Here is an 8,916-nt window from a genome sequence, read left to right on the forward strand (position 1 = left end):
ATGTTTGTTTTACATTTTTAAATTCTCACACGTAATCTATTCCTAAACTAGATTATGAGGTTCGAATTTCGCCTATGCTATTTCATTTTCATTTTAAACTAAATTCTCCATTTTTATACTTACATGAAAAGGGGACAGCCCTTATCATGTAACAAATGTTTGTAGTATGTTATGCCCTTCTATCTTCCTTTTTAATAAATAGGATATCCCGATCGAATAATTTATAATCCGGAAAACACGTACGTACGTTAAAGTTTCCATGGTATTAATATATTGATGATAAAAAAAAACACAGAATTGTATGCCGTTGTAGTTTGTCCAGCTGCAGACACCAACCACTACTACTACTACTACTACTACTACTACTACTACTACTACTACTACTAATACAACTACTACTACTACAGTCGCTATTGATACAAAGAAAGAAATCAGTTTTATACACTGTGATGGTCACAGCGACAATTGCTTCAATAATACAAGACAGCCCAGGTGCACACAACGAATATTTGTTATGAGAAAATACAATAAATGGCTTTTTGTCTTGATAAATATTTTTATATCATCATCATCATCATCATCATGGCTTTTGATTACTCCTGGAGTAATTCTTCCTTTATTTCTTTCCATTTTGTTTTATCCTTGGCTAGGTGGGGCCAAGTAGGACCTAGTTGACTGCTGGGATTTTGGTATTCCTCTTGGTCTCTTCCATTGATTCAGAGGCTCATCCTTTCGCTCTATATGACCAGCTGTTTTCTCTATACCTCGAAAGATGGCCTGTCAAACTATATTTTGCTGTTCTTCTGGTGGCGATGATGACGTGATTTCCTCAAAACTGTTGGCTCTTTTTTTACTTCGGGGTTTTTGTTTCACAAACGGGACGATGGTGACAAGCAATTTATGGTCCCTTTTTATTAATGATTATTTCTCTCTCAGATGACTTAAAATCCCCCTCTTCTTTCCACATGTTAAGAAAAGCTTTCTGGTTCACTTAATTATTTAACAAAATAGCCAGCAGAAAGCGGAAGTCAAACAGAGCAGACAATCTTCAGTGTAAGCTACTCCAGTTTGCTGTCTGATCCAGGTGTTTCTTTTTCTAGCACGTAATCAGAAGTCAAGCATAATGCGTTTCATTTTATATCGTACCACTCTAAACCTTTCTGCTATAGGGTTAGGGTTAGAGTTATGGTTTCTGCTATAGGACATAAAAATATAAAATTGAGTAGGAATAATCTCATATATATATATATATATATATATATATATATATATATATATATATATATACTAGCATGGATACCCAGCGTTGCCAGAGTCGACATGAAGTTCAGTTTGGCCACAGCTGCTATACTAAGAATATTGACCAATTGTTCATTATTATATGTCATCTCCATCCTTACCCCAACAAAAATTTGCAAAATAAGAGAACGAATGAAAACACAAAAATGTAACCCCCCCCCCCGAAAAAAGAAGTACGTGACAAACTCTCCACCAGATAGTTTGGCAGAAGGGATACGAAAAGAAGCTATTTTCCAGATATTGAGCCCCTTTTTATGCCTATATTCCAGTTTAAGCGAATTTCGTTTATGCTACTCCAGTCTAGAAAGATAGTTTTTACGGTCTGTTGCAACGAAAACAAACTGCCAAATAATTCAGTTTCAAAATACCAAAGTAGAATTTGTGTTTACCGAAATACTCGTTTTTATGTTATAAAAGTGATGAGTTATGACTTTTTGTGTTATTAAAAGAAAAGAAATTAGTTACGATGGCAAAAAAATTTGAAGAAAAAAATTGGTAAAGAAAACGTAAATGAAAGTTTTTGTTTGTTTGTTTGTTTTTGTTTAGTTGAATTGGATTGTTTGTTTATTCTAAAATAAAAATCCACTGGACCACAGCGTTAATTGCGAAATCACGGAAATTATTTTATTGAAACTAATTCCAAAAATAATGCTTGAAAGTTTTTAGTTTTAATATCCGCCGAAAAAGGAAAACAAAAACAAAAAGAACAAAGTTCGATCAGTAGAGGAGAAATCCTTCGAGACTGAGGCAATTTTTTATTTTTGTTACTATTCAGAGTACCCTTTTTTTTCAGGAGCTAGATTTTCCACACATTAGAAACTGACCGGGTTATCTGTACTTTCATCTAACAATTTAATAAACAAAAAGATATTGTAAAACTTGAATTTAACGTGAAACTACTATTTAAAAAAATAGCACGGTAACATAAGTGCATAAGCGCCACTTTATTTTAAATATTTATTTTCCAAAGGACTGCTTGAAATCCACAATGAATTAAATTTTAAGTGTTATGTAATTATTTTCTCAGCGTTCGGCTCGGCTTTCACCAGCGCATGACGTCAACAACCGGATAAAGCCGAGCGTTGCCGATGAAATGATAACGATGCTAGGAAAACTAAAGTAAAAATTTAAATGTAGAAACATCAACAGAAAAAACAGAAAAAACAAAAACGTACCGTTCATTTGTATTTGTTATTAAATGTTTGTAGAAAATGTCATTTTTTTTATTTGTCAAATACATAAATTTTAAGCAATTTTTGCAATAAATAATAGCAACTTCGTTAATTTTTATGACTCGCCCCAGTATATTATAAACACCCCAATGGCTTTCAGAATAAACATCCCCCCAACCTCCCTATGTTAAGAACGGCCTTCGAGGTTGGAGGGGGGGGGTAACCGAAAGCCGTTTTTAACATAGGGAGGTTAGGGTGTTTATTACTAAATTATAAATGGCAAAAGGGAAACGATTATCAGAGTTTGAGAGAGGAAGGATCTTTGAGCTTAATAGGGGTGGACTCTCCCATTGATCCATTGCAAACGAAGTGAATCGTAGCAAAACGGTTATCACAAATTTTTTAAGAAATCCAGATCAATATGGGCACAAAAAGAGACCAGGTCGACCAAACAAAATAACCCCATCACTGGATCGCCGTATCAGAAGACGTTTAAAAAAAACTCCAGTATGAGCTCGTCGATTGAAAAGCCAAACAGCAGCAGAATGTAGTCCTAAAACCATCAGAAGGCGTCTGAAAATGAATGGTTTCAATCATTTAAAGTGACTGCAGAAACCACGTCTTCTTGAACAGCACAAAACTAACCGACTTAAATATGCCGCCAAATACCAGACTTGGGATGAAGAGAAGTGGGAAAATGTAATTTTCTCTGATGAGAAAATGTTTAATCTAGATGGTCCAGATGGATTTCAACACTATTGGCATGATAAAAATTTGCCCAAAGAGACTTTTCAACTCGGCATAGTGGAGGAGGGTCTTTAATTATCTGGGGTGCTTTCTCGTCAGCTGGGACCCTAAAGTTGCAAGTAGTGAAAGGCCGGCAAACATCCTTGAAGTACATTTCAATGCTTGGAAATGCTTCTATCAGGACTGAAGGTCCACGTCTGTGTGGAAGAAATTGGATTTTTCAGCAAGACAACGCTGCGATACACACTTCTCGACAAGCACGAGAATACTTTTCTTCAAATAATATAGAATTGTTAGATCATCCAGCATGTTCTCCGGACCTAAATCCCATTGAAAATCTTTAGGGATGGATGGCAAAAGAAGTGTTCAAGGATGGAATCCAGTATGATTCGATAAAGGAACTTTCTGATTCAGTTTTCAGTACATGGGATAAAATTCCTTCGCAACTGATAAAAAACTCAGTCGCAAGCATGCCAAAGAGAATTTTTAAAGTAATTCGTAATAATGGATGCTATACTAAATACTGAGACCCTTTTTAGTAATTTATAATTGCCTTTTGTTAGAAAAATTATCAGTGGTCTTAGCATTTTGACCAGGTGAAAATGTTTGTTTTTTAAAAAATAATTATTAGATCAGGGTAAAGGTTTCGAATGAAGCAGATTTCATTTTTTCCATCATATATATATATATATATATATATATATATATATATATATATATATATATATATATATAAAAATGAAATTCTTGGTTTGTTACAAGTGAATAAAAACATATTTCTACATTACCAATTTATTTGAAATTTTCAGACAACCCATCTTTAGAGTCGAGGGATGTTTTTATGTTATTAAAATAAATTTACCTCGCGAATTATTAAAATATTAAATAAAATAAATATATTTTTTAACCGTTAGTGCGAACCTGCTTTGTTGATAAAACTGAATTTCCGGTTCGATTCATTTCACAGCCACGAATTGACAGAAAAGAAGTAGATTTCATTTTCTTTTTACTCGATAAGTAAAAAAAAAACAAAAAAAAACATAATTCATTTGTTTATCTTCCAAATTTTTTAGTTTACACATTTTTTCTTTATTATATAAGGCCCCCAAAAAAAGTTTCTCGCTTGCTTTTTGAGTTTTTTTTTGTTTTTCGATATAAGATTGGTTGGTAAAAGTACAGTTTTGTTTTTTTTTGGTAAAGAGTGGTCCGCGCTATTTTTTAAATCGTATTTCCAGGTTTAATTAAAGTTTTATTATATGTTTTTATTCAATTGTAAGGTTAAAATACACCCTCCCCTTCCCATGTTAAGAATGGCTTTTTAAATATTAACGTTATTATTACAACACGGATCACTCTCTGCATGAGTACTGTACTTTCACCTAACAATTTAATAAACAAAACATGGTACTTATGCAGAGAAAGTACCATAATAATATAATAATAGAATAATAACGTTATTTAGAAAGCCATTCTTAACATGGGGAGGACGTTTTGTTACTATTCTATACTTTCACCTAACAATTTAATAAACAAAAGATGGTACTTATGTAGAGAAGGTACCGTGCTGAAATAACGCTATTAAGAAAGCCATTCTTAACATGGGAAAGGGAGAGTGTTCTGTAACTATTTTATATTTTCACCTAACAATTTAATAAACAAACGATAGTACTTATGCAGAGAAAGTACCGTGCTGAAATAATACCGTTATTTAGAAAGCTATTCTTAACATGGGGAGGGAGTTTTGCATCTATTCTATACTTTCACCTAACAATTTAATAAACAAAAATAGATAGTACGTATGCATAGAAAATACCGTGCTGAAATAATGTTATTTAGAAAGACATTCTTAACATGGGGATGGTATTTTGTAACTATTCTGTCCTTTCACCTAACAATTTAAAAACAAAACATGATACTTATGCAGAGAAGCTACCCCGCTGAAATAATGACGTTATTATTTAGAAAGCCATTCTTAACATGGGGATAGGGGTGTTTTGTAACTATTCTGGACTTTCACCTAACAATTTAATAAACAAAAGTTAAACTTAAGCAGACAAGGAACAGTACTGAATCATTAACATTATTTAGAAAGCCATTCTTAACATGGGGAGGATGTTTTCTAACTATTTTGTACTTTCGGTACATATATATATATATATATATATATATATATATACTCTGATTCTTGGTCCGATGGTTAGAACTGCCGATTGTCAACACGATGGTTGTAGGTTCGATCCACAGTTGGGAAAAGGTGTATGCCTAGCTGCACTGATGAGTTGTGATACAACGAAACAGTACTGTATGTGGGTGACTATACATATATATATATATATATATATATATATATATATATATATATATATATATATAAATGAGATAAGTACCAGCTTAGAAATCAAGTGAATTTTCCTGTCAGATATTGCATTGAGGTAATACTTTCAGGATTTGTTTCTTCATAGCTGAACATTTTGCCAATTGCATTTCATTTCCTCTGATGATATGAGCCATTATTGAAAATCCATGGATTAAGGAAATAAATATAATTTCTCTGCATATATTCCTTGTTTCAAACAATAAATTCTTAATTTGAATATATTTGAATATATTTTAATCTATAAAATTTAACTTTAATCATTAAAATTATATATATATATATATATATAGTTTTGTTACCGCACAAATAGAAAGGCTCAGACTATAAAATCAACAGTATGTTCTTCGATATGACAGAGGCGTGTACAAAATGAATGTTTCTAATTAAAGCACAGCTGAACCATAGTACTTGACTTTTTCATTTTAAACTTTAATTTAAGCTATTATATAAAAATAATTTTACAAAGTCAACAGTTGGTTCTCTACAGTGCATACAATGTATTGTGGTCTGAGTCACTTCAGGAAGGCACGTAAAGCTTCATCCCGGTGCATCACGATGGAGACTCAACTACAGTAGGCAATTTGATTGCAAAATGGACGATTTCGCCGATTTTGATGTCAATAAAATATGGGAGAGTGAAATATTTGTTGATCATCATTTAATCTTGGGCAACGTCAGATCTCCCTGCCACCAAAAAAAAAAAAAAATGTCCGCACTTGTTATTTTTTTAAAACCACAAATTTAAGCTTAATTGACTGTAACTGTTTAAACAACATATACCTTATTTGATTCACCTTTTATTCTGCTATAATTTTAGCTGTTCATCTTTGACTTTTAATCGAAGTATCCTAGTGTTCACATCAATTTAAAAAATTCAAACTTTAGATCGAGAAAGCAAAAAGAAACTCTGCACAATGGAAAATTGTTATTTAAATGTAACTTTAGAACATTAATGCAACACAAATACAACAGAAACACAATGAACTAGTTAATATTTAGTAGTATCACCTTTCTACAATTTGACAACCTGCAAAGTTTAGGACACTCTCTTACATTAGTCTGCGGCAATACTCTGATAAAAGGGCATCCCACTTCTCTTTAATTTTTGTCCAAAGTTCTTCCAAATTTGAAATTTTATCATTGCGCAGCTGTTGCTTGATGTAATGCCATACGTTTTTGATAGGATTGAGGTTTGGAGATTGTGCAGGCCAATCCAAACACGGAATATCATACCCTTCCAGGAACCTCTTGACATTGCCAGCTGTGTGAATGGGAGCATTATCCTGCATGAAGATGGGATTATCATCCAAATTCTGGCCAAAGTAAGGTAGAAAATGTTCAGTCAACATATTAATGCACTTGGTCAAATTAATTTGACCTTGCAACTGATCTATAGGCCCTGGACCATTAGCACTAATAACGCCCCACACCAAAACTGAACCTCCACCATCTTGCAGCGTTGAAACTGTGTACCTAAGATTAAATTCTTTGTCTTTCCTTCGACAGAAGCACTGCCTACCATCACTGTCTCGCCTACTAAACTTGTTTTTCTAGCTAAAAATCACTTTTGACTAATATGAAGAGTCATGATCTTCATAGCATCTGACAAAGTCCAGATGGTGCTTTCTGGTCTTTACAGAAATCATTGACGTGTGTCTTGCTACACAGCCTCGTAAATTAAATTCTTTCAATCTGTTCTTAACTGTAGAAAGAGAGCACTTTTTAACAAGATTGCAATGTTGTTGGATTTGGGGAGCCATTTAAAATCTGTTTCTGATCTTGATAACATTGTCTTCCCATTAAAAAGTAACTTTAGGACAATCAGATTTAGGGGCATCACAAACACTGCCGGTGATTTGGTGCTTTTGCACAGTCATTTGTATCATTTTCTCATCACATTTCAATCTGCGGCCATTTGGATAAACCAGAAAGGTGGAGATTAATAGGCACTTGACGATCACTATTTTACAATTGGGTAAAAATTGCTATTGCTATTGAGTAAAAATTGTCATTGAATAAAAATTACCATTGGGTAAAAATTGCCGGATCAAAAAATTGTCATTGATTAAAATTTGTCATTAATTAAAAATTGCCATTGCATCCAAATTTCCAGATTAAAAAATTGTCATGAGGTAAAAATTACCTTGGAGTAAATCTTGCCAGGTCAAAAAATTGCCATGGAAAAAAAATTTCTATTGATTAAAAATTGCCATTGAATAAAAATTGCAGCTGAATAAAAATTGCCATTGAATAAAAATTGCCATTGGGTAAAAATTGCAGCTGAATAAAAATTGCTATTGAATAAAAATTGTAGCTGAATAAATATTGCCAGGTCAAAAAATAATCATTGGGTAAATATTGCCATTGAATAAAAATTGCAGCTGAATAAAAATTGCAGCTGAATAAATATGGCCATTGGGTAAAAATTGCAGCTGAATAAAAATTGCCATTGGGTAAAAATTGCAGCTGAATAAAAATTGCCATTGAATAAAAATTGCAGCTGAATAAATATTTCCATTTAATAAAAATTGCAGCTGAATAAATATTGCCATTGAATAAAAATTGCAGCTGAATAAATATGGCCATTGGGTAAAAATTGCAGCTGAATAAAAATTGCCATTGAATAAAAATTGCAGCTGAATAAATATTGCCATTGAATAAAAATTGCAGCTGAATAAAAATTGCAGCTGAATAAATATGGCCATTGGGTAAAAATTGCAGCTGAATAAAAATTGCCATTGGGTAAAAATTGCAGCTGAATAAAAATTGCCATTGAATAAAAATTGCAGCTGAATAAAAATTGCCATTGAATAAAAATTGCAGCTGAATAAATATTGCCATTGAATAAAAATTGCAGCTGAATAAAAATTGTCATTGAATAAAAATTGCAGCTGAATAAATATTGCCATTGAATAAAAATTGCAGCTGAATAAAAATTACCATTGGGTAAAAATTGCAGCTGAATAAAAATTGTCATTGAATAAACATTGCAGCTGAATAAATATTGCCATTTAATAAAAATTGCAGCTGAATAAAAATTGTCATTGAATAAAAATTGCAGCTGAATAAATATTGCCATTTAATAAAAATTGCAGCTGAATAAATATAGCCATTGAATAAAAATTGCAGCTGAATAAAAATTGCCATTGGGTAAAAATTGCAGCTGAATAAAAATTGCCATTGAATAAAAATTGCAGCTGAATAAATATTGCCATTGAATAAAAATTGCAGCTGAATAAATATGGCCATTGGGTAAAAATTGCAGCTGAATAAAAATTGCCATTGAATAAAAATTGCAGCTGAATAAAAATTGCCATTGAA

Source organism: Euprymna scolopes, chromosome 6 (assembly GCF_053919585.1).
Source record: "Euprymna scolopes isolate OS-2025 chromosome 6, ASM5391958v1, whole genome shotgun sequence".
In the NCBI taxonomy this organism is placed as follows: domain Eukaryota; kingdom Metazoa; phylum Mollusca; class Cephalopoda; order Sepiida; family Sepiolidae; genus Euprymna; species Euprymna scolopes.